This window comes from Lepisma saccharinum, chromosome 9, assembly GCF_977018435.1.
Source record: "Lepisma saccharinum chromosome 9, izLepSacc3.1, whole genome shotgun sequence".
NCBI lineage: Eukaryota > Metazoa > Arthropoda > Insecta > Zygentoma > Lepismatidae > Lepisma > Lepisma saccharinum.
This window is the reverse complement of record NC_139237.1, coordinates 85,049,420-85,077,177: the sequence shown is the minus strand read 5'-3', so window position 1 is coordinate 85,077,177 and position 27,758 is coordinate 85,049,420. Positions and strand designations below refer to the sequence as shown.

At 41.4% G+C, this 27,758-nt stretch overlaps 2 pseudogenes across 1 annotated transcript; both read right to left on the bottom strand.

Moving 5' to 3' along the window:
- Nucleotides 1–2,227: 2,227 nt before the first annotated feature.
- On the bottom strand, nt 2,228–10,280 carry LOC145992216 (glucose dehydrogenase [FAD, quinone] pseudogene; annotated as a pseudogene). The gene is made up of 2 exons (XR_014442155.1): nt 10,187–10,280; nt 2,228–6,019 (listed from the first exon to the last, which is right to left on the bottom strand). The product of XR_014442155.1 is annotated as a glucose dehydrogenase [FAD, quinone] pseudogene (transcript).
- A 5,324-nt stretch (nt 10,281–15,604) lies between these two features.
- Nucleotides 15,605–17,494, bottom strand: LOC145992522 (glucose dehydrogenase [FAD, quinone] pseudogene; annotated as a pseudogene).
- Nucleotides 17,495–27,758: the final 10,264 nt, after the last annotated feature.

The window sequence follows — 27,758 nt, the reverse complement described above, 5'->3', positions numbered from 1 at the left end:
TACGGTATAATTTTACCAGTGACATGCTTTACAGTCAGGTCCAAAGATGAATCACTGAGATGTTATGTTGCATTTTGTTCCACAGGTACGAATCTTTTATATCAAATAAAATGCAATAATTGTATTGTTTTATTTTCTTAAGCCATTATCGAGAGGAAAAATATCATATACTTATTATTCATATGAACAGTAAACAAAATGCCCTATAAAAAGTACACTCATCAACTCGCTGGATATATGTATAAATATTACACGTAACACTCTTTCTATGTAAACAATGCGAGTACTTTTTTTTTTTTTTTTTTTTTGATAAAACAAGAAAATAACCACAGCAAGAAACTACGATAAGATACGTCTGTTCTTATGAGCAGCTACATCATTGTTTAAATCCAAAGATTTTGCAAGCTCTTTCTCACAGGACAGAATAAATATAGCACTCAACCTCTTATTACCATTTCGATTACGAAGGCAACACTTGATTTATCGTGAGCAGCCTTTGGTGGGAGTGTGCACATTTCAATAACACAAAGCTTTTAAAGTTCGTAAAAGGCAATTTTAAATATTTCAATCATTGCAAGCAGCTGCTGAAGGGTCTTTATTTTGAATTCCTTTCTGCCTCAGTGTGCCATAACTGTAAACCGTTCAAATCACAACAGTAGAGAGCGGCGAAAGATTGTAGCTTTTCGTGCTTCAGAAAAGCTACACTAACTTAATAAAGTAGGCATCAAATAAAGCAATGCGAGTACTTTTTTACTTACCACCCTTGCATAGAAAGTATGTTAATGATACTATTTTCTCTTCCATGATGAAATATCTTACTTTTTCTTGTTCAACAACTGGAATTCAGAACTTAGGGCTAAAAATGGGGAGGATGCGAGAAATCTGTCCACTTAGGAGGCGCCACTCTCAAGGAACAAACATATTTTCACTACAAACTCACCTCCACTAGGAGACAAATACATTGACACGAAAGCAATGAATATAGTTTCAACTATTGCACTGGGCATTTTTATTATTGGAAATAACTACTGAAGTTTTAAATTAAATTTATTATGCATAAATACTGAACAGAATTGGATCAATAGTTTTAGAAGTGCTTCACATATTGACTCTTCTGCACAGAATCAAGTTTGGCCACTATGGTGGTATTGCAGCAATAATTTCCTAACCTAACAAATTATAATTAATTAACATGTAGGATTAGGACTGCGAACAAGAAAATTGCCCAAGACCGCTGAATGCTCGCACCGTATTTCAATGATTGCTTCATTGAATTTGTATTAAGGTCTATTATATGCACAGAGGCTAATCGGGACGAGAGCTACAGCTTCTAGTGGAATTGAATTGAATTATTTTTTTTTAAAGTCCACTGTAGGTTAATCGGGACTAGACCTACAGTTTAAAGTGGGATCCGAACCATTGTGCAATATGCCTCCACCGGGTATCCAACTGTGCAATATGCCTCCACCGGGTATCCAACGCAGGACCCCTTGATTACGAGGCAGCACGTTGCCATTACGCCATAGGGGAACCCCTTCTAGTGGAATCTGAATGACTTATTGAAATGTTACCTCCACAGGGGATCGAACCTGGGACCCCTTGATATCAACGCAGCAATTCTATCGCTAGACTAAGGGGGCTGGTAGGCCAATTATAGTCTAATATTTCCATGTTTAGCATTTAGGAATTGGGTAGTTTGTGTACTATTTTATTGTTTAACTTCGTATTTCTCCCTCTCGAAGATTTGCAGTGATGATGATAGGAAGGCTTGTGTTGCTACAGCCATAAACCTTCGGGTTTAAGTATGCTGGAGAATTTGTTACTTAGGAATAGATATAACGATGACGCCAATGAGAGAACATCTCTAACTCTCATACAATTGTCGGTACTCCAATGAGGAACTAACAAACAGAAAGGAAAAATAGCGGTTCTTTACATTTTGAACGTCGCTCTACTTTTAAAAATTCATTTGTCACACCTGTTAGACCTTTCAGAAATATAGTGATAAGAGTTACAAAGGCTGCCAACGACAATCAAAGAACAACGTCAGAGCCACTGAATAGGTCCATCTTGCAGGCAGGCAGCAGATTTCGTAGCAATTTTGGCGACTCATGTCTGGCAAATTACTTGTTAGTATCGAATGACCAGTGGCCCATTGATTTCAGAACACATCGTAATAAAGTAATTGCGATCTACCCCAACTAGAAAATGTACTTGAACATTGTACTTTACCCAATGGAAGTTTCATAATGGAAAATGGAAATTTTACTTTTTAAGTTTTCGGTTGAAATGCGTTTACCGTACTACAAAAATCTAGGGCCTACAGGGGGGCTGAGGTGCTTTTGGGGGGCTTCAGACCCCCTGTAGTGCCGTCCCTGGTTGTAATGCTTCCACTGAAAGTCAATGAAGTTGTTACAATCCAGAAATGACCACGAGTGTGCATAATGTAATACTTTGGGTTCTACAATAAGATTATACCAGCAGCATAGATCATGGATAGACTCAAGTACAAAGAAGCGTTGAGTAAAACTAATATTGAAATAACACTTAAGAAAAAGTAATATACTTTTATTTATTTTACAAGGCCCTGACTGAATAAAACAGCCATGCACACGTAAGTCCACACCCTTACACTTTCATTTCATTCATGTTGTACATGAGACTCGTACATATAAATAATAAATAAATACTTATGTGAAGAAATGCAACTTCTTCGTATTCGAAATTTACAGGCGCCTGATAGTATATGTAATGTAAAATGTTGAATAATTATTTACTTCACACCATAACGTGTGATCGACAGGTGTTCAGAACAGTGATGTCGGTTTATTTCATTCTAAAAATATAAACTTTCAGTCTTTTTGCACCAATATTTGTACCTCTAGAGTAATAACTCTGTCATCAGCATGGGTATGTAGAGGGCTGTAACTGTTGAATATATAACTGTATAGTGTAATGTGACATTATTCTTATGTACTTTTCGCTTACAGCACTAGAAAGTGCATGCCTGAGAAATTGAATTAAATCCCTGTCATTTCTAAACCCAAAGGTCGAGAAGCTACCTAAAAATTGTATTTCATTTCTGTTAGTTTCGGTTCTATTTTGCAAAGAGCAAGGGGTTCTTTGTTACCTGACACCAGGAAAAGTGAAGATAACTTTTAAATTTCTTCTTCTTACACTCATGAGAATCAGCAAATAATTTTAAAAGTACTTTTCTGGAAAATATCCACCACCTGTTTTGAACCTCTTCTGGAAAGGCATTCCCCACAAGAACCCTTGCGTAAATTGATAGCGTATACAACTGTATAAATCACAGACCTCCGGTACTAGACTGAAAATGTGAGCCTTTTAACATGGGTCAACTTTAAGCCAAAAATTTCGAAGTGGGGGGTGGGGGGATACTATTTTGGCTGCTAACATACCTTCGCATTTTCACTTCTAACATCTATTTTGAAGTTTGTGAGTCATTGTACCGCACAAGATTACAATTTTAAAGTTTACTAAAAAGAATATAGCTCTACACATTTTACTTCACAAGTGAGAATAAATCATTTATTCATAAATATGAAGACAATAATGCGCAGCTCCGCCCTATTTCTATCTCCCTGACTTTGCGCGAGCGCATTGTTTCCAGTCTGAAATGTCTGTGGTATAAATGACGTCGTTGAAATGCACGAATCTGTTGCTTATGGATCCTCTCAGAACTATTTTTAGTCCTAATCTTGTTCTACTTATTGCAATTGTTCAAAATATGAATTTAAAATTTTCATTGAAACCATGTATTTGTGAAAATGAAGTCATTTTTTTTAGAAACCTGGGTGCTGTGTAAAATAACATTTATCCTGTGATAGATTTTTACTTGCCTTGTTGTGCTTTGGTTTGATACCATTAATGAAATTAAGTGTTCGATTTTTAGAAGCTTCCGCAATGTGCAGCTGAAATAACGCGTTGTAATTTAAATGGCGTCTACTAAACACCACACTGTCAACCTAGTGCAGTAAACGCATTACCCGTGTCAGAAATATGCAGAGAACATAATATTTTCCTGCAGCAGTAGAGTTGTCACCATCAGTATAGTACGAGGGGTCTACAATTTTCTCCAAGCCTTTTTGATCAGATCCGCACCCTTCTCCCCAATCATGTACGTCGGCGTGGTGAGATGCGCACTGGGCAGCGTGGGAACGATGGAAGCGTCAACAACCCTCAGCCCCTTGATGCCGTGGACCCTGAGCTGCGGGTCCACCACCGCGTCGGGATCCGAACTCGGACCCATCTTGCACGTGCCGCACTGGTGATGGAGAGGGAACGTGAGGTGCCGAATGGCGCAATCCCAGTATTCGTCCGTGCCGAATTCCATGCTTCGGCATCCAGCGACTGGCGTCCGATGCAGCGTGGAGCCGTACTTCTGGAACGCCTTCGTCTCGCTGAGCGCGATGATTTTCTTCACGCCTTCTATCATGATCTCCATGTCCCTGTAGACGTCGAAGTAGTTGTGGTACATGAGAGGCCAGCTGTAAGGGTTCTTGCTCTTGAGCTTGACGCGGCCTCTGCTCTCCGGACGCATGAGGACGGGCATGGCGCTCCAGACGTCCCTGTTGTTGATCGGCCTGAACATGGAGTTGTACGTTTCCTCAGTCAACCCTAGTCCCATCTGGATGGTGCCGCCTCCGTCAGAGTTGATGCCGCCTGCCGTGAAGAGGATCTCGACGTCAGGCCTGTCCTCGGCCGGGTTGGCGTACTTTGTGTTCTCCCATCCGATGGCTTCGACTCCTCCTGGAATCGTCATGGGACCGCTGCGGTTGACGTAGTACTCCAGGAAGGCCCTTGCGTTGTGCAGCCTCTTCTCCACCAGCGCTATGGACTCGTTGACGAGGAAGACAGCCACGGACGCTCCGAAGTGATCCTGCAAGTTGTACCCAACCTTAAGGTCCTGTATGACGGGGATCCCCAGTTCCTCCAGGTGCTCCCTGGGGCCTACTCCAGAGAGCATGAGGAGCTGCGGGGAGTTGATGGCCCCAGCGGACAGTATGATCTCCTTTCTAGCTTTAACGACCCTCTTTCTTCCCCTGCGGACATACTCGACGCCGTACGCTTGCTTCGTGTTCGGGTCGATCAAGATCTTCGTCACCCGTGCCCGCTTGGCGAGGTGGAAGTTGGGCCTGAGCCGGATCGGCCTGAGGAAAGCCTTGGCGGCGCTAACCCTGGCGCCTCTCCTCGTGGTGGCTTGTATGTAGGAGTACTTTGACTGGCTCTCGGCATTGTAGTCGCCGATCTTCATGCCCTTTTCCTTGGCCGCTTCCAGGAACGCCGTCCGCAGCGGCGTGTGCCAGGCGATCTCCTCGATGGTGAGGTACCCGCCGGTGGAGTGGTACGAGGAGTTGGCCAGCTCGGGTATCCTCATGTCCTCCATCTTCCGGAAGTACGGCAGCAGATCGTCGAACCCCCACCCGGGATTCCCCATGGCCTCCCACTCGTTGTAGTCGTGCCGTTGCCCTCTGGTGTTGATCATGTAGTTGATGACGCTGGTCCCTCCGACAGCCTTCCCGCGCGGCCACGAGCACCGCCTCTCCTTCATCCCGAGACACGCCGAGTTGGACGGCTGCGTCCGGTAGCCCCAGTTGTAGTCCGTGAGCTGGATGTAGCTCGTGAAGACTGGGATGTCGGAGAAGAAGAACTCGTCCTTCCCGGCTTCGAGCAGGAGGACCTTCCACCCCGGAACCTCCGTGAGCCTGTTGGTGACCACCGACCCTCCCGGGCCGGCGCCGATGACTATGAAGTCGTACTCCTCGAGGACCTCCCTGGTGTCCGGAACTTTGGCTTCCGGGTGTGTTATGGCCTTCCGGTACGCCTGTATAGCCATTTCCCACAGCGACAATGGGATTATAGCTTGGATCTGCACGAAGCCTAGCGAAAACAACAAAAGAAGAATTGGTTTGGCCATCTTTCTCGGGTGTTGTGTTTCACGTTCGCTGAGACTTCACTATGGTTCCCCAGTGGTGGTTGATGAATGCAGGTTTTTCTGCAAAAAAGAAAACTGAATTAATATCGCTGTACACATTGTGCAAACATACCGTTATAATCAAGCCACACCAAGTATGGAGACCTTTACCACTCTTGTTCTGTGTGTTGTGTTACACCATTTAGGTGTTTCACCACTTTCGGTGGCAACTGAGTTGAATATTTTGTAGTGTACTATAAAACTGAAGATTCTGGAAAACTGAGGGAAAACACAGAGCGTCCACGTGTTAACCCTGAGGTTGTAGCGAAGAAGTACACGTGGACGATACTTGAAAATCAACACAAATCTGCATTACTTGCATGATGATGTCACTACAGTACTAATTGCAACAGCTTCAACATGCTCCGTGAAAAAAAAAAATCAGGTCCCTCGAAACAAAATCCGACTTGTCCTGTGTATAGTATGACAATTAAGCTGGTATTGAGATGGTTAGGCTAAAGTCATAGTTCCACCTCTTGCAATCAAAAGAATAGATTTAGTCACATGTTACTCAAAATGTATTCATGTAATATAATGAAATGTGTCTGGAATTGCAATTTGAACCACTTTGAATAAATATGATGGTTAAAAGGCAAATTTGTATACTACGACAAGTTATCAAATTGTGCAATATTTTGAATTCATATTTATAAGTTATTTTTTGACTGATAATATCAAAAAACAATATCAAACATTACTTTGTATGTGTGTTCCCTCAAGGAAGCAAGATAGAAACATTCAGATTTATAAATAACTTTATTGAAATTATATACATTTACATTGATTGCATCAAGATTTATGTACAAAGGTAAACTCTTTAAAATTGCTCAGTGTATAGAAATTATGTCATTCTTGGTATTTTGTAACAACATGTAAAGAACGATAATTGTAATTGCCAGATATGTATATTTTTATCTACATTGCGAAATAGCTGAATCAGAGCAAATGTGTACATTTAGATCACAAACACCAAAGCTGTTAAGCACTAAGTACTCAAATTATAAAAAAACAATTGGAAGATCACATGTGCTTAGGATTTTTCTGGAACTAGTTGTCTGTGACCATAGAAAAAAAATCTGGTGATGGAATAAGGATAAGTACAAATGTAGTATTTTTGAATGGCTTCATATTTGGACATATATTCATGTCTTAAAAGATTATACTCGAGAATTTAATCATAAATAGTGGGCTTTAGCAAGGTAGAAGCCTTTTTTCTCACAAATCAATATTGAGAGGACGTTGATTATTGTATAATCTTTAAAAATATATTCCCGGATTTGAATCCCAGGCTGGACATGATCTTTCGTGAATGTCCCTTCACCATATCACTTATCCTCATCGTCGCGATTAGCAAAAATGGCAGAAGAGCGACGCTAAATAACAAGAATAAGATCAAACTACACTTGTGGCAAATTCGGCGGAAAAAAATGGAATTTGTTCATTTACTGGTCGGAATTCGAATTTAGAGTAGCTCGACGCCAGTGTGTGTTCGTTTTGTTGTTCTCTGGCCACGTACGCCAGGATAAAACTTAGGCCAAAACCGGATCCAATATGTTCTCAACGTTATGTAATACAGATTTGATTGATTGATTGATTTGGTGTTTTAAGTCCACTTTGTGCACAGTAAGGCTAATCGGGACTGGACCTACAGTTTAAAGTGGGATCCGACCCACTATGTACCTCCACCGGGTATCGAATCTGGGACCCCTTGAATATGTAATGCAGAGAAAGAGAAAACAAGATGAGGTCGGAGAACAGACAGCCCTGCCAGATAATGCCAACACGCTAAGACATAGAGCTGCTCTTTACTTGCAAGCCGTGTTGGGTGTCAGCATTGTGCAGTGTCCGTCAAGGATCCTCGGGTCAAGTACTCAAGGTTCATCTCAGTCTGATAGCCATATCTTAAGTTTCTTACTTTCTCCGTCGTTGCTGGCGAGAATAAAGGAATTATCTATTATAAATTCCCTACAAGGCTTGCGTCTGTCTGCAGATACATCACTTTCTTTTCACGGCCACCTGCACGCACTGCGCACAACGTCTAACCCAGGGTTGTTAAAGGTCCACGAACCTTGCAGGACCGGAACCCTTTTTCTCGCACAATTTAAATTCGGTCCAAGCTGCGTATTGTTTCATTGAAAAAAGGTTCCTGTACCGTATTTAAATTGATCTGTTAATAAGGTTCCTGGACCGAATTGAAATACTTTATAGATAAAAAAGTTCTTTACGGTGCAGAACCAATTTACGCTTGCTGATTGATTTTCTCTCCTGGACCGGAATTGAATTTATTTAAAATTCCTGGACCTTTAACACTGGTAGGTGCGGTCGCGATTAATTTGTGTATCCATATACGTCTCGACTCATTTAGACATATATCGACTTGCTTTTAGTACAATATGATGTAGATTTTGTAGAAAAATCGATTACCATTACTCAATTACATGTCTATGACAGACGCTATTATGAAAAACACAATATCCCCCCCCCCCACGAGAATCGGCTCCTCAATAAACTCAATTCGAACCAGTCACCGTACATGCGGTCAAGATCCTCCAGTGGATCAAAATGAAAATAAATTTTGAATTTTGCATCATTTTCAGGATTATTAGATTCCGAGCAATTGCATTTTTTCGGACCCCGTGGAAGACTACGGTAAATACTAGCCGCTACCGATTCCACAGGTGTCGGCGCATACAGATATATCGACACCGGCATCGGCTAGGTCAGGGTGTGTAAAAGTCATGATTTTTTTTATTTAAATAATCATTTTTTATGATTTTTATATAAATATAATTTTCTTGATTTAAATTACTGTTTTGTTACAAGACAAATGCTTCAAATCTTTTATATACGTTTTTCGGCAGAGCATATATAAATATGTTACGTGTCTTTAAATCAAATAAGAGAATTGTGTGTAAATATACTCTTTTCTGATAATGTACATGAACCTACTTTGGGAAAAAATGTTGAGGATATTCATGAAATTACATAATAACTTCAGTAACTTTTCTTCTAGTAAAAATAAAAAAAAAATTAGATGTACACCCAACGGCGAAAGAAACAGTAGGCAAATTGTCCACCACTATTTTCACTTAGCCTGTATTACACAATGTGATGAAAATTAATTGAAATAATGACTTCAATAAGCAGACAACAATGCCTGCATCGAACCAACATAGCTCCATTCCTTAAAACAACACAGAATGTAGAATAAAAAAGTAATTAAAATATCGGTGGACAATTTGCCTACCATTATCTTTGGCGTTGACTGTACTATATAATTGTAACTTGTTTTTAAATGGTATTTGCAAAATATTATTTACAGTTTAATGAAAGCGTCACTATTTACAGTTTAAAATGATTTATTATTTTGCATATTTTTCTACGTAGGTCAGGGTGGATAAATATTTGCTACTTTTGCCTATGAAAATTATTGAGTTTTAAAACAACAGAAATTTAAGGTTTACAGTTTATATATTACGAGCATCACCTCATCAGTACAAATATTTTGTTCTCGTGTTTTTCCTTTGAAAATGTGAGATTCTAAGAGCCCAATAAGCATCACTGAATGATTATGAGATGAATGTACTTTCACGAAAAGTGAAGTTGACGCTCTCGCGACAACTGTGGATAAAGTAGCGATGTCTAATGTAAGGTTAGATGTCAGAAAGAAGGTGCCAGATATATTTGTATTTGGGAGGACACCGGCCAACATCCTTGCGACAAGGTACGTGCTTATTTCAATTGTAATTGTAACTGTAATTGTGAAAAGTGGAAACATTACAAAACAAGCGGTTTCTGTTACGGACTTCCTGTAACGCAATTTGCCGGGACCTGCTGCATGACTGATCCGCCGAGCGGCCGACGCTCTCGCGGTAAACGACTGAAATAACCTCCCTGTACGAATTAGCTTACGTATGAATCGTAATTTGTAGAAAGTACATGCATCTGGTAATCATTCAATGGTGTTTCTTAGAAAATCTTTACATTTTCAAAAGAAAACACGAGAACAAAATGTTTGTACTGATGAGGTGAAGCCCGTAGGAAAAGGGAAAATGTAATACGTATGTAAACTGTAAATTTGTTGTTTTAAAATTCACAATAGCTTATTTTTACAACCTTGGGCCCAGTCCTTTTATAGGGCGAAATGAAATGTCAGAAATACAAAACTTCACACGCGTTCTCGCTTACCTGTATCAGTCTGCCCCGGCAGCACGAAGCACCACACACAGGAGGCTACATCCCAGCGCAGACTAAACCCTAACCTTCTCGACGGAGCGTTTTAAACCTGCCGAGCCCGCCAAGACAAGGTGAATAGCCTTGTAACGGACTGCTCCGGATATGAGACTTGGAGACTCGGCTCACGTGTTGGTCGTTTACTTCTTTTGGTTTCTTTCCTCGGGCTTCTTCCGTACTCTCCACACTTCTTCGTGTTCCCCCGCGTTCTTTTGTTTTCACCGAAAATAAAAACAACAAACGCCCCGAGGCGAGAGGATGGGAAGAAAGTGAAATTCCTTCTGGCGAAACGGGTTCTGCGACTGCTAATGATGAACGCGCTTGCAACATCAACTGTACCTCAAGTTCAAGTTCATGGCGAATGTCTTTTCGCGTACAGGTGTCCGCGAGGCCCCAGGGCTTGTTTGCTGCATTCGCAAATCGTGTACCCACTGTCGGAAGCTAGGGTGTTTTATTGCAATGCGGCTTTGCCCGTAGCTGCTTTTCGGAAACCCTAGAGCCAGATGTCTGCCGACAAGACGTTAATGTGTCCTGAACCAGGGTTGTTAAAGGTCAAGAAATTATAAGTAAATTCAATTCCGGTCCAGGAGAGAAAATCTGCAATGGAAAAGGGTTCTGGATCAAAATAACCTTTTTATCTCTAATGTATTTCAATTCGGTCGAGATACCTTGCTTCCGGATCAATTTAAATACGGTCCAGGAACATTTTATCAATGATACAATACGCAATTTGGACCGAATTTAAATTGTGCGAGAAAAAAGGTTTCAGTCCTGTTGGGGAACCCAATAGAACCCATTAGAATTTATGGGTTCCAGGACTTTTAACAACTCAATCTAGAACTTCCACGTTGAAGTCTTTGATAGTAGCCTGGAGCCAACCTCCGTGGCGTAACGGTTAGCATATCACACTACGACGACAAGAGTCCCGGGTTCGAATCCCAGCACGGGCAAGTGTCCCTTCATCAAGTTCATCATATCACACTCATCCTCATCGTCGCGATTAACCGAAAGTGGGAGCGGCGGGACAGGTGCTGGATCTTTTGATGAGGGGAGGGTGTGGTTCAAAGTCGAACCACCATACATATAGCGTTTCCACTGGAATTACTACCAATAACAAATTAAAATATTTCCTGAAATAATGATGCTAGAATAACGATTTTTTGAAAACAGAACTCGCCGAGTTTTGCCACTACCCATAAAAGAAAATAATTGCTACATAATGCGAATCCCATTTCTGGATTTTCCAGGGGTTTCAAAACTTTTTCGTTTCATGGCGCCCTTAGTGTTTCAAGATCTTCCCGCGGCGCCCAAGTCAGAATGAAGGCCTATCTAACACTTGCAACGCTCTGTTACTGTGGTTAGGTTGCTGGCCTTGAGTTGAAAATTAAATACATATTTTGATTCAGAAATATGTCACATGTAAAAAGTACTAAATAGCTCATATTTGAAGCAATCATAACATTGATTGAATTTCAGTGAAAGTATTGGAACATTTCGCGGGGCTCCTGTTGGCGTCGCGGCGCACAGTTTGGGAACCACTGTTGTAGTCTGTCTCATCTTGGTCTTTTTCGAAATCTTATCATGTTTGAAAAATACGATATTCTGACAAAATGCATCTGTTCGGAATTGCTTTCTAGATCACGGTGGTTGTTTTTTTGAGTTTGTTTTTTGAAGTCCACTTTACACATGAAAAGGCTAATAGGGACTGGACCTGTGCAGTTCAAAGTAGTATCCGAACCATCATGTGGCTCTACCGGGTATTGAACTCAGGATCCCTTGATTACAATGCGACGATGTTACCTCTATGCCCTCGGGGAGGCAGTGATGGTTTGTGAATAAGTCCCGGACAGTTTCTCGGAATTACTTGTGCAAGTAGAGGGAAAAAATAGTATGGTTTTTCGTGATGAACTGGGAAGATGTACCGTTACCCGTTGCCATTAAGTTTCGTGCCGAACGACCCGTGGTTCTGTTCCAGAGGCAGCAATTACTTGGCAGCCACCTCTTCCGGAATGCGCGAAACAAAAGAAGTGTGCCTGCCATTGAAGTCAGTTGAAGGCTTTACAACTGGTGGTGGTTGACCTCCTGCATGAACTGACTCAATGCGAACTTGCAAGAGTTAAGTCAGTGGTTGGCATGGAACGGTTGGACATCACTTTTACTTTCCTTGTTTGGATTTCGAAGCAAGGATTCTGGATTCAACACCAGTAAGACGTAAGGGATGTTCTGGAAAATTAGCACAGCGGTGCCTCTACGTTCCGAGTTCCCAGGTTGACAAGATCAAAATAGGTTTGCGTGACATTCGACAGAGTATAATCGTCTTTCACCGACAAAAGCGCAATCACAAGTTGAAAATAAGAGACAACAGTGTGAAAACAATATATAGCCTTAATATTGTACGACGGATGAGGGCAAGAATTTGCTTACAGCATCTTTTAGTAGTCTTTTTCATAAGAAGCGACTGTTCTCTAGATAAAAAGGCGAGTAGCAATATTTATTGAGGCTGTATACTGCGTTTTTACGATTTTGTCTCCTATTTTCATTCCCCGTTTTCTGGGTTCATCTCCCGGTAGACGTAAGGGATGCCCTGGAAAATCAGTACAGTAAACTCCCACGGTGAGGCTTGCTAGGTAGTCAACATTAAAATATAGGATAAGGTCGCAATCACAAGTTGAATATAGGGACACTATAGAATTATCACAGCTTTAATAAAATTTCTAGTCACCTTTCTTGTAAAAAAAAATCAAAAAAATCAGTAGATGTTGTGGACAAGAATATACTTTGTTATTCTTGATCTTAATTCATCGAGTGTGCTGCATTACATCACTGCGACCGCTATGTACTATTGAAAATTCTTTGTTGTGTATTTGCTGTATTTGTGCTGTAGTATTTGCAACCTGATTTTTATGTTTCATCACTACCCTTCAACCACAGGCAGAAATATCACTAAATATAACTTTATGCTGAAATTTATCTCCCGTACACATGCATGCATTTTCTTTTTGGAAGATGGTCCGAAAACAAAAGATTGATCGGCAATGAAACAGGTCAATTTTGTAAAGTTTTATTTCATATGAAAAACGAAAGTATCACAGAATTTTTCTTTACATATAAAAACGGTACAAGAAATCTTGAGAGAAATTCCTCCTATTCAAGCTGAAACGGTAAGGAATTCAAAAGAGTCCTGCGAAACCATTTTGAAAAATATTAATGGCAGACTCACTCCTAACTTGCTTTGCTCCAGCGAACTCAACACATAATTGAATATTTTTTTTTTAAAAGAAGTATACAGGGTGAAGAGAAACTGTAGGGACAAACTTCAGGAGGTGATTCCTGACAGGTAAAGGAACAAAAAAGTTCGAATCAACATATGTCCGGAAACGCATATTTGCCAAGGTAGATGTCACTGAAGAACGACATAATTCTCTCATAACAACACTCACAGTGTGCTTTTTTGTGTTGGAGATTATTTGATTGGAGCTACGTCGAAGAACCATGGTGCGTTATTCATACCAGGATCAAACCGAGATGGTCTTCGTATACGGTCAAGCAGATGGAAACGGTTGAGAGACCCGCCAGCATGATGTAAGTCAAGCGACGGTGTTGTGTATCCTGTATGAAAACCGCTACTATCCCTATCACCTGCAACGTGTGCAAGGATTATCCTGTGGATTTTCCTCCAAGGGAACGGTTTTGTCGCTGTTTTTTGTAACTGGCTACCACCATATTGGGATTTCTGTCGTCAGTCCTCTTCACCGATGAAGCGACCTTTGGTAGAGATGGCATCGTCAACATACACAATCGTCATCTGTAGGCTACAGCCAATCCTCGGGCAATGATTGAATCGTCTCGTCAGCAACGGTTCAGCATCAATGTATGGGCAGGGATTATTGGCGACCACCTACTTGGACCATTTGTTCTTCCACAACGCCTTAACGGACAGACGTATCTGGATTTCCTGGAGAACACTCTTCCTCATTTGCTTCAGAATGTGCCTCTGGCAATACAAGTAATGTGGCTGATGAATGATGAAGCGCCAGCCTACTTTCGCATTATTGTTCGTCAACACCTCAACAACATCTTCCCCAGAAGATGGATCGGACGAGGAGGCCCTGTGGCATTGCCCGCTCGATCACCGGACTTCAACCCCTTGATTTTTACTTGTGGGGGCATCTGAAAAGTGTTGTGTATGCTGAGCCAGTTCCTGATGTGCAGACCCTTGAACAGCGTGTCCGTGTAGCCTGAGACGCTATTCGGGTACAGGCTGGAACATTCGAACGAGTGAGGCAATCCATAATGCGACGTGTGGACGCTTGCATTGCATCCCATGAAGGCCACTTTGAACACCTGCTGTAACATGGATGAAAGTCATGCCATGTAATGTGTACCGGTACTAATTGCTTTATTGCAGACTCACCGTCCATTTCCGGACATATGTTGATATGAACTTTTTTGTTCCTTTACCTGTCAGGAATCACCTATAGTTTCTGTTCACCCTGTATACGTGTGAATGAGAATGGTACCTCGATCGAGTGTTAGTCACGAAAATAACATCGTAGTTTATCGACAGCAGATCATGTGATATCTTGGACACTATCGTCTTAGTGGTGTTTTGAAGACAGTTTTCACTCACAGTGCGATTTCCATGCTTTTTCAATAATATTTAAGGGGGAAGATGTGGCTTGAACCCCTCCCGAAATGTACGCAAAGCGGAAAAAATATGGTCATCATACCTTGCTGACTTAAAAATTATGATTCTGTAAAGTACTACCCGTAGGGTATGAATTCCTGAGGCATGTACACCCAACAGAAAAGGAAATAGTAGGCGAATTGTCCATCACCCTTATAATTTAGTTTGTATCCCAGAATGTGATGTTATGATTTTGAAATGCAAACGTCAATAAGTAGTTTACCCAGGACTGCAGACTAACGAGGCTTTGGCGACTGGCCCGATGACCAGTATAATTCTGTGTCGTCCTGTGTTTTGTCCTTATTTGTGCCGAGTGCCGTTTTTAGCCTCAGCTTTTAACGAAGGTAAGGAAATTTTAGTTTTCAGACGTTTTTGTTTTTGTTATGATAAGGGGCTGGACCCCGTATAGTGTGACGGGTGCAAAATAGCATCAGAGCTGACGCACACAAATTTTTTAAATTCAATTTCAAATTCAAAATGCAAACGTCAATAAGCAAAAGACCATATCTCCTTCGCATCAACAGAATCCCATATCTTAAAATAACACACGATGTGGAATACAGGAGCATTAATATAGTGATGGACAATTTTCCTACTATTATCTTTACCGTTGAATGTACTTACGCAGTGTAATGGTGGAGATCTCGAAATGAGATCGTAAATACGCCACTGACTGTTTATACAAATTATAACCGTCGTTTGGTGTGTGGTTCCCAAGCTTTCTTTATAATATCCGCTGCCTTTTCGGCTATCATGTATATCGGTGCGTTTATATGCCCGGTAGGTATGTCTGGCATTATAGAAGCGTCCACAACTCTCAACCCTTTCACTCCGTACACTCTGAGATTGGGATCCACCACCGCGCTGGGGTCGTCTCGCGGGCCCATTTTGCACGTCCCGGACTGGTGGTAAATGGTGAAGGTCAGGTGCCTGGTGGCGCACCTCCAGTACTTATCCGATCCGAACTTGAGATGGTCGCAGCCCGGTATCGGGATATCGTGGAGCCGTGTGCCGAACTTCTGGAAAGCTTTGGTTTTGCTGAGGGCTAAGGTCATCTTGGTCCCCTCGACGATCGTGTCCAGGTCCCTCTCGTCCGAGAAGTAGTTGTGGAAGATGAGGGGAGCGTGGCGGGGATTTCGGTCTTTGAGTTGTACGATTCCTCTGCTCTTGGGTCTCATCACCATGGGGAAAACCATCCACGCGTCCTTGTCTAAGATGGGCTCGTACACCTTTTTGAAAATCTCGTCGCTGATTCCGAACGTGTTCTTGGTCATGGGAATGGTGTTGATGGAAGCGCCGATGAAGAGGAGTTCTACATCGGGGAAGTCTTCCGTTTCGTTGGCGTACTTCGTGTTGAGGAACGCCAGGGCTTCCACTCCTCCCGCCACCGCCAGGGGACCTTTGCGGAACCTCTCGTACATCGAAACGTACTCCAGGCGGTCTATTATCCTGTCCGACATGATGCTGACCGAGGAGTTGACCAGGAACGTCAATCCGCCCAGCGCCATGTGGTCCATGAGGTTGTGGCCCACCTTCAGGTCTTGCAGGACCGGTATCTTCAGTGACTCCAGGTGCTCGCGAGGACCTATCCCCGAGAGCAAGAGCAGCTGCGGGGAGTTTATGGCTCCTGCCGACAGGATAACCTCTCTTTTTGCACGTATGTCGTGGGTCTTCCCTCTACGCGTCATCCGCACGCCGAACGTGCGCATTGTACTTGGATCAACGAGAACTTTGGTTACCAAAGTCTCCTTTGCAACGTGAAGATTTCGTCTTGACCTGATGGGATCCAGAAAAGCCGTAGCCGAGCTCCACCTTCTGCCGTTCCTGGTTGTGGACTGTATGAAGGAAAACCCCGTTTGCGTCCCACCATTATAGTCCACTATGTCGAACCCTTTCTCGACACCCGCTTCCAGAAACGCTTCGCTCAGCGGCGTGTGCCAGGAAGGGTAGGAGACCGTCATGCGTCCACCGGTGGAGTGATACCTGGACCCTTGCAGCTCCGGTATGGACATGTTCTCAAACTTCTTAAAGTGCGGAAGAACATCGCGGTACCCCCACCCTTTGTTGCCGAGCGCTTCCCAGTTGTCGTAGTCCCTCTTGTTCCCTCTGGTGTACACCATGAAGTTGAGGACGCTGCTCCCTCCGAGGACTTTACCTCTCGGCCAGTGGCAGCGCTTGTTCCTCAAGCCGAGGCAAGCTGACGGTTGCGGCTCGGTGAGATAATGCCAGTTGGCGTCCGTGACCTGCAGCATCGGCGCCAGCAGAGGGATGTCCATCACCCAGTTCGCGTTTCTTCCAGCCTCCACAAGTAGCACGCTCCAGTCCTTGTTTTCGGTCAGCCTGTTGGCCAGGAGGCAGCCTGCGCTCCCGGCTCCGACTATTATGAAGTCGTACTCTGGAAGAAAGTTCTCGGCGTCTTCCGGAAGGCCGTCCCACGCCAGACCGCCTTCCACCAGGAAGTTGAGGAGACTCTGGAGGAAGCTGGGGTCCTCTTCTGCTGCAAGACTGTCCAGGTGATTGACTAGAAGGATGGCGCATATTGTCGTCCATGCATGGTACAGTCTTGACGATGACATCTCAGCGGCGTGTGGCTTCTTGACGGTAGGATCTGATGGGAGACACCTGAAAGTACAAATACATTGTTTTGAATGCGGAAATATTGTCGACTTCATCAAAGAATACAGCCTTAACAGTAGCCAGAATTTTGTTTCGGAAAGGAGGGGCGGTCATCCCCCCATCACCAGCCGCCATTTTAAGGCGAGAAAGTGGGAAGAAGCCCTGACTATGAAATTCTCAGTATATTACAAGTTATTATACAAGATGTTTAATGGAAGTAAAATTAGTTACTACTACACACTATTTACCAGATTATATATTTGTAGAATTTCGGATGGGGCTTCAACCCCCTTCCCCCGAGTCTTCCTCCTGGCTACGTGTGAGCGTTAATCTCTTGGTGTAATATCTCATAGGGATGGTTCCTCGATGAGACTTTCACTCTGTCTCGGGGATCTGTGGAGCAAGGCTGAGCCTGGTGGTAGTAAAGGGGAGAGAGCGAGTGGGCGGAGCAAAGCAGTGCTCGCTGCTGCAAACGGCTGGTAGCTTCAGTTGCGCAGAGACTTGTTTTTGTTCGCTCTCTCAAGAGATTCTCAGGACAGAGTGTACTACAGTTTCCTATCTTAAATCAAGAAAATGTAGTCTAGTTCTCTTTTCGATTTCAAAATGGTGGTCTCGATGGATTAAGATTGATTATTTTTGTAACATCTCTGACTTTTGTGCATTTCCAACTTGAGAGCGAGTGGGCGGAGCAAAGCAGTGCTCGCTGCTGCAAACGGCTGGTAGCTTCAGTTGCGCAGAGACTTGTTTTTGTTCGCTCTCTCAAGAGATTCTCAGGACAGAGTGTACTACAGTTTCCTATCTTAAATCAAGAAAATGTAGTCTAGTTCTCTTTTCGATTTCAAAATGGTGGTCTCGATGGATTAAGATTGATTATTTTTGTAACATCTCTGGCTTTTGTGCATTTCCAACTTGGGAGCGAGTGACAACTCTCGAAGCATCCAATCAACAAGAGAACCGCTGACGTCATCTCAACCCAGCACTTATCGCTATGCTAGCTAGACTCGCGGTGTCACCTGGAGATGTTCCGACGTATAGTCGACGCGCTAGCTACGTTAACGACCGGCTGGCTTTGAAGTCAACGGAGCGCGCCCACCAGCTGCAACAATCACATTCAACGCACAGTGTTGCTACACATCTACTCTACGCACCTTGTCCCTCCGCAGTCATGTGACTGAGACTCCACGTGGAGTAGACGAGCAGAATGACAGCTGCGCCCATTGGCTTATGGCTGAGTGTGATTGGACGAAAATAACGCCCGCTATTTATCCCCACCCTCGTTCGCGGCGGCGGCTTTCTTCAGTTCTTCGACGTTAACGAAGTAAACGCGTGGACTATAGCTACGAGTATCCTACCATGCGCAACTGGTGTGTCGCCGAGTGTACATGCTTATTAACTAATGTATAGTTCCACATTTGACCTTTCCGGGTGTAAGGAATGGGCTGTGCATCTGTAATATTAATTGCTGATTTTCTGGTCTAAACCTAGAGTCGTTTTCACGTTCAGAAGACACAACGGCGCTTATGGAGAAACCGCACAGTGTTGCCAATACAGCGCTAGCTCATGTCGCCGGGAAATGATGACCTTCCTTCACAATGAAGGTGTTACATATTTTGTATATATAATGATAATTATATGTAATTATTAATAATAATATTATACTGTGAACGTTACAGTTACCCTTTTTTTACTATGATCCATTGCGATCACTACACACGCGAGTGTAATGCACGAATATGACACTTCAGAAATCACTTAAAAAAGTAAAAATCACTGAGAGCTCACACAACTGAAAACACTTTTTCGGGAGAGGGAAAAAGTCTAAACAGACCAAAGCAGATCTCTGACTCAAGTAAGGGGAACCTGGCACATGGGTTAGATTCAAGTTGCAACCCAAACAAACAAATGAGTTATGGCCCACGTGAACTGATAAGACGTGAATGACTCAAGCGAGGCATGTTATATTTCTATCTTGAAGCCCCATATTTTGTCACGTGTTGGAAAGCCTTTCAAAGGTTAATATGGTGTCTATGAATTTATGTGTACGTTGGAAACTGAAAGGTGATCTTCATTTCAATATTAATGTCGACAGTAATGTAAACAAAAACAACGTATATTTGCGACAGCACTAATGTTGCTCACAACAGCAGCATTGGAAATAATTGTCAATTATTAAATTTAAGTAATTTCAATTCTATTATAACAAACTGCATGAAGTTCATATTTTTACTGAATGGAAATAAAATAACAACTCAAAAACTTGGTGGTGATTAGCCGAAATGCTGCGGTGAGTCAGCTCAAGATGGCCAGACAACGTCTCCTTACTTCGCGCGCGGTTCGGGTTAAAAAGAAACTCCAAATGCATGGAAGTAATATTTCTGGGAACCTTTGAGTGGTTATAAAAAATAATTTCATTATTTTCTCCACAACTTTGTCGCTGGAAGTTTTTACTTGGAATTACAGAACAAAAAATGGCCAGCGACGACATTTTCTACTGCACGAATATAAAAAATCTCCACATACTTTATTTGAATATTTTTTAATGCAAATATGCTTTAAAGTATTGATAAATTCTGAGTACCGCCGTCACTTATGACAATTAAAAAACAGTGTCAATTTTTTTAATAATGAAAGCTTCAATTTTACGGCATGTTTCAACGTTAGGAATGAAAAAAATGTAAAAATTGTGTTTTCACAGAAAATTTGCGTTTTTAATTTATCTAAAATTATGTAAGCAAGTTACCAGTTTTTTGTGTTCACCATCGTATTCTCTACAAAATTTCCTGCAAAACTGCAGGTACCGATTTTACTTAAGCTAAATTTGTAAATCCAGAAATTTGACAACAGCGCGCTCGTATTTCCCATAAGAAAAGCATTGCCCATAAGAGCCCATTGTGTCTTCTGAACGTGAAAACCACTTCTAGGTAATTCTCTCCCAGCGTCCTTCAAGGGAGAAGACAATCGCCTCGGTGACGGAGCGCGTTAAATAATTGACTTTCGTCTAGTAACCAAAGTTCCCGGGTTCGAGTTCCGACGGGGCGTTCTTTGTGGGTCTTCCTTCATCAATTTCATCCAGTCACCACTCATATTCATCGTTACGATTAGCCAAAGGTGGCAGAAATGCGACGTCAAGTAAAGATACAAATGTTAAAGGAGGAGATTAAAATAACTTTCCATTCTTAAACTCACTCAAACTATTTTAAACGATATTCTACTCGATTGGATTGCACTGTTTTCTGTTTACATTATTTTAGGATAGTCTTTCGACCTAGTTAGCCATAACGAAAATACTCTAGACCTGGTATAACTGTACCATCTTTTTTTTTTTAAATTGATCATTATTTGAAATATTGCCGTTAGTCAAGCAGATGCTTATTGTCTTTGCTTTTATCTAGGGCTGAGACGATACCACTTTGAAGCGATACCGGTACCGATACTCTCGCCGATACTTGAAAATTGCAATAATTAAAATTTCTTGAAAATGTTGATTAATATTGGTGAGTTAATTTTCTTCTCCAATTGTATGCATCAAGTTACCTAGAAATTTGCTTTAGAATATTCAAGAATTGCAACAGAATATTGAAAAATATATTATGTAATCGCAAAATATAGTGTCGCGGAGCATTTTTGCGGGCCCTGTGAAACACCAATATGCCGGAAAAGTATCGGCTGGTATCGGTAGATGAGTTTCAACCGATACTTTTCGATACCGATGGTATCGGCTCAGCCCTACTTTTATCATAGGAAAATTGCGATGTGCAAACACAGCACAAAAGTACACGTGAAGATTTCATTACATTTGTTAAAAATCTTGAAGTAAACGATAGTATTAGCAATCATCGAATTAACTCATAACCTCACCTCTCCGAAAATACGAGTTACACCGTCATCGTGTCTGCGAGTCTACTGGGTGATTTCAGCTTGCCCTGGAAAAAGATACATTTTCTAAAGTAAAATTTTGGGTAGTAACATGTAGTATTTTTAGCAGATTTCAAGCAGCAGCTCATCTCTGCTGAAAAGTAGTAGGAAAGTAGTAGGAAAGACTAGAAGAGATAGGATTAGAAATACCACCATTAGAGACCAGTTACAGCAAAAATCACTATTGGAAACAATAGAGAGAAAGGCACTGCAATGGTTTGGACATGGAGGAGGATCGCAAGCCTAGGTGCTGGAGGCCAGACCAGAAGGCAAGAGGGGAAGAGGACGACCAAGAGTTCAATGGGAAGAGTATGTGGAAAAGATAGGAAAGAAGAAAGGGGAAACAATGCCGGAAGTCCGAAAACTAGCCATGGACCGAAAAGTGTACAGGAAGTGGATGATAGAACCCGATGCTTAATGGCAGAAGGGGATGGAAAAGAAGAAGTAGAAGTATTCACGTGAATCTTGACATGTTTTTCCCCGCTGTTGTCCAGATATTCGCAATAGTGTAAAAGGCTTACCTACCCACCAAACCATTGCGAATACCTATTGAATTGATTGTTGTTTTGAGTCAACGCTAATCGAAACTGGACCTACTGTTCGCACAGTGGTTCGGATCCCAATTTAATGTGCCTCACCGGGTATCGAACCCGGGACCCCTTCATTACAAGGCGACGACGTGCGAATATCTAGACAACAGCGAAAGTTAATGCTCTGGAGGAAATTTTAAGCAGATGTACAGGGTGCTCCGTTTGAGATGTCAGAATAATAAACCGTTATCTACAAGAGGTTAATGTAGATATCTGTGAGCAGTCTGTTGTAATATAAGCAGAACGGATGTACGTTTCGAGTGAGTGGAGGTTTACAGTCTTCATGCAATACTCGAAAATTTCGCATACCATACGCCATACTGTGTGCGCTGTTGTGACGTCACCATGTTACCATGCACATTAGCGCCGCCATGTGGCTGAAGTCTGTAAACCTGCACTCACTCGAAACTTATTCTGCTTGTATTACAACAAGCTGCTCGGAGATAAGTACATTAACCTCTTGTATATAACGATTTACTTTTCTAACATCTCGAACGGATCACCCTGTATATTTTGAGAATTAGAAATATCATAGCGGTTTTTCGAAAACTGCTTCGCTGGTGTCGATCGAAGGTCCAACCGAGCCTTAAGTGTTCTCTCGAGGGGTTAACAACACTGGATCGAACAAACCGCAATTAAAACTTTGTTAATTTAATTCGAGTTTCGTCATTCGCTGTCCTTCATTTCATCCCCACCTTATCTGCTCTGTGTACGGGACAGGTATTGATGAAGACATATAATGAGTCTTGGAACTTTGATACAGTGGTCTTAATATGCAAATCCTTCCATGCAGTCATGTGGTATGTGAGAACGTTGAGAAGGAAATTTAATATGCATGTCTGTAGGAGTTTACATGGAAATTTTGGAGAATGACGACTACATAGGATTTCATGTTTTGGTTTCATTCGGTTTGTTTTTGAGTCCAATTTATGCACAGACAGGCTAATCCGATCATCAGTGCCTCTACAGGTGATCAAACCTGGGACCACTTAATTACAAGGCGATAGCGTTTCCACTAAACCCACTGGGAAGCTCTGGTACCGCCGAAAAAATAGAAATTGTGATTTAGAAGCAAACCGATTTCGTGGAGGTAAAAGCGATGGGAGCCAGTGATGGTGTGACGTCGTCGCCTTGTTCGATACTCTGCGTGGTTCGGGTCCTACTTTAAACTGTAGATACAGTTTCGATTAGACTATCTGTGCATAAAGTGGACTCAAAAACAAACTTCAAGCATTTGAGGGAAACGTGATGACGGGGAGCTAGAGTCCAGAGCCCCCATCTGCAAAAAGAAAAGGACAAATTACACTGGACCACAAAGCGGGGGAAAAGCAGGGACTGGAATGGAACCAAAGATATTACAAATAACCAATCATCTTATATTACCTGATCTAACAGTTATGTCCAAAATTGTGGTAAGAACTATAAATTTGCACCATCACATTTGTTATTTGTTGACGACGGTCAGACGTGCACCTACTATATGTGATTTAATTGAAGCAGTCATGTGTGTGTGTATAATCAACTGTAAATAGAGGTGCACTTAATGTTGTTAGGCCGAGGCCACCACATACATAAATCATGGCATTGGATCAACAACAGTGGAAGATGAGGTGATTGAAAAGGGGAACACTTGGGTAAGCTGTGCTTCACAAGGAATTAATGAATAGGTTAAACCGTTCGATATGGACAAACCCAAAAACGTCATGTCGCAAACAGTCCTTTTTAGGAACAAGCCCTGCCAAGTGATGACTGGTCAGCGCATCGTGTGCTATCTATGCTGTTTTTTTCTGGCTTTCGATATGAGGGTACCAGAACTAAAGAAATACAAGAATAATCTACAGAGCATTCCCTGACATTCGCTACTAGACACGGCGGCAAGCGGCCCGGCATCAGGGCTTGTCTTTCCAGGTGAACGGGTCCGCGACAGTCGCTTATATTAAACCTCGTAAAACGTTTAGAGTAACAGGGTCAGTTCTGAATAAAAGTGGAAAGAAGAATGAGGAAATAAAGTATAGAAAGACAATCCGCACACCATCCGTGAGTTAAAAGAGAGTATTGTACGAAAAATCGTGAGAATTACAGTAGACGAACTTGCACGTGTAAATGCCAATTTCCTTCGGAGATGCCAGGAATGTGTTGCAGCAGAGGGACATAATTTTCAACACATTCTGTAGTCAAGGTTAGTACACAATATGGAAACTGTAAATTTAATAGCCGACTCTAGCGACTGTCGCTGACCCGTTCACCGGGAAAGACAAGCGCTGATGCCGGGCCCCTTGCCGCCGAGTCTCGTAGCGAATGTCAGAGAATGCTCTGTAGAAGCACGGAAATGGACCGGAGAGGGAGAAGAGAATAGTGATACGGCTACACAGACAATGAAGGAGAACGACGATAGATGAGATGTACATATGAAAAGTCCTATGTGAAACGAATATTATGTTTCTCTTTAAAGCACGGCCACGGCCACAAACTTTTCCACATAATACACTCTGGACTGGAGTTTGCAGACAAAGGATGCTTGAGCGTCACAGCCAGTATAATCCTTTGTGGGACTTGTGTTGGTTTGATTGTCTGTGCATCACCATTCATCTTATCAATTAGCCGAAAGTAACAGAAAAGCAAAGCAAAATAAAGCAAATTGTTCAGTAAAGCTGTTAGACACGTGGACAACCTTTAATAACTCAATGTATTTCTGTTATTTAGCGCTTTCCTGCCACTTTTGGTTAATCGCCAAGATAAGGACGATTGATGATTAGATGAAACTGATGAAGGGACACTCACTAAGAACACACCCAGGCCGGAATTTCAACTGTTGAACTTCTGTAGCGAAATGTAGGTACATGTCCATCGAACCATGCTCTCTCTCTCTCTCCCAGGTATTCGAAATGCATTTCTTAAATCGATAGTGTTTGTATGGCATCTTTGTCCCAATTTGTAATTCGATATCAATACCTAGTCCTTTCGAGTTTTACTACACACTCATACACCCCCCGTAATCACTTATTTGACATGTACGTAGAAGAATGAGTAAATAACTTGTTTCCAGGATAAGGGAAGGGTAATATTAGGACAAAGAAATGGGAATGTATCAGATTTGGTGTGGCCTGTTAGCAGGAAATGAAAGAACAGTATGTTAGAAGAATGAAATGCCCACTCTGAGCAGTTCAGGATGACAATAAATGAAATATATATGAACAAGACAAAGGCTATGGTTATTAGTAAGGAACTGAGGAATGTTAACGTGAGAATTCGATCCCAAACAAGTTGACAGCTCAATATATGTATTACAAGCAGTGAAATGAGCTGCAGGGAGGAAGTCAAATAGAATATCAATGGCAAAATAAGCATTTAATAAATGTATGTGTGGTGGACCTTTCGACAAACAACTAAGAAACATACTAATGAAGTGTTTTGTGTGTAGTGGAGTGGAGAAACCTGGACCGAAGAAGCGATAAGAAGCTTTAGAAATGTGGATATGGCGAAAAGTGGAGACTGTAAAATGGACAAAGTAAGAAATAAAGCTGCGTTGGAAAGAGTTGGTGAGAGAAAGGCAATGCTGGAAGCTGTCAAGTAGTAAGAAGGTACTGCCAAAACACACAATGGAGAACTCAATATGTTGACCAAGGCAGAAATTTATTTTATTATAAAACATAAACTAAACGTAACGTTTCAGCCTTCTAGCAAGGTCTTCTTCAGACCCTGCACCAAGTACAAATGTAACAAGGTACAAAACAGGACGATATGTCAGAGTATCGTCAGACATATCGTCTTGTTTTGTACCTTGTTACATTTGTACTTGGTGCAGGGTCTGAAGAAGACCTTGCTAGAAGGCTGAAATGTTACGTTTACTAACTAACTAACTAACTCTCTAGCCTTCTTAAACCCGAAGGTTCATGGCTGCAGCAACACAGGCCTTCCATCTGTTCCTATCTTGAGCAAGTTCTATATACTCTTTTCCATCCCTACCGATTTCCTTTAGGTCCATCTCAACGTTGTCCCTCCATCTTCGTCTTGGCCTTCCTACAGGTCTCTTACCATCTGGTTTCCCAACAAGAATCCTGTAAACTCCTCTTTCCTCTCCCATTCGTGCCACATGTCCTGCCCACCTAAGTCTTCTTGATTTAATTATTCTAATAATATCTGGGCATGAGTACAAATTATGTAGTTCTAAATTATGTAACCTTCTCCACTCACCTGTCTCCTCATCCCTTTTAGGTCCAAAGATTTTCCTAAGGATTTTATTTTCAAATACTCTCAATTTATGTTCCTCTTTCAATGTAAGGGACCAAGTTTCACACCCATATAATACTACAGGCAAAATTACTGTTTTGTATATTTTAACTTTTAGTTTCTTAGATATTAAACGAGAAGACAAAAGTTTATGAAGAGAGAAGTAACATGCATTTCCTGAATTAAGCCTACTTTTTATTTCCTCTTTAATATAATTTTCATTTGTTAATATTACTCCTAAGTATTTGAATTTGGAAACTGGTTCAAACGAGTTGTTATCAATAATTAGATTTTGATTATTACCTAACACTTGGTTTCGAGCTGTAAGCATATATTTAGTTTTCTCTTTGTTAACTTCCAAACCTATCTCTTTAGCAGTTTTGAAAAATATTTTAGCATTATTCTTAATTGTATTCACATCATCCCCCAGTAAGTCTACATCATCTGCATATGCTAACAACTGAGTCACACCATTTAATTTTAGTCCTTCTTTAGTTTCTTTTACCTTCCTTACAGCATATTCTAAGGCAAAATTAAAGAGCAATGGAGATAATGCATCTCCTTGTTTTAACCCATCATGAATTGTAAATTTGTCAGACATATTATTACCCACACGAATTTTACTTTCTGTTTCACTGGTGCATATTTTTATCATACTAACAAGCTTCTTAGGTATTCCAAACTCTACTAATATATTATATAATTTCTCTCTTTTGACCGAATCATATGCTTTTTTGAAATCAATGAATAGCTGATGGACATTTTGATTATATTCCCACTTTTTTTCAAGTGTCTGTCTGATGTGAAAAATTTGATCTGTAGTTGATCTGTTACGTTTAAATCCACATTGATAATCACCTATAATTTCATTAGCATATGGGGTTAGTCTTGTTAAAATAATGTTAGACAATATTTTGTATGTTGTTGAGAGTAGAGAAATTCCACGGTAATTATTGCAGTTCATTTTATCACCTTTTTTAAACACAGGAACAATTATGGATTCTTTCCACTGTTGAGGGATTTCTTCTTTATTCCATATTAAACAAATTAATTTATGAATTTGACATATTAATGAATTTCCACCATATTTAATTAACTCTGCTGGTATTAAATCAATGCCAGGTGCTTTGTTATTCTTTAGCCTTTTAATAGCATCTTTAACTTCAGTCAAGTTAGGTTCTGGAACTAAAGGTTCTGCTGTGTGGACTTCATTTACTTCTGATTTATCTCCTACATGGACATTTAAAAGGTCATTAAAGTAGTTCTTCCATCTATTTAGAATATCGCATGGGTCAGCTAGAAAATCACCGTCTTTATCTTTTATCAAGTTTACTTTAGGTTGCCACCCCTTTCTAAATTCATTTACACCTTTATATAAATCTCTGATATTTTTATTTTTGCTGTTTGTTTCAATTTCGTCAATTTTGCTTTTCAAGTAATCTCTTTTTTTACTTCTAAACGTGCGGTTAACTTCTCGCTTTATTCTATT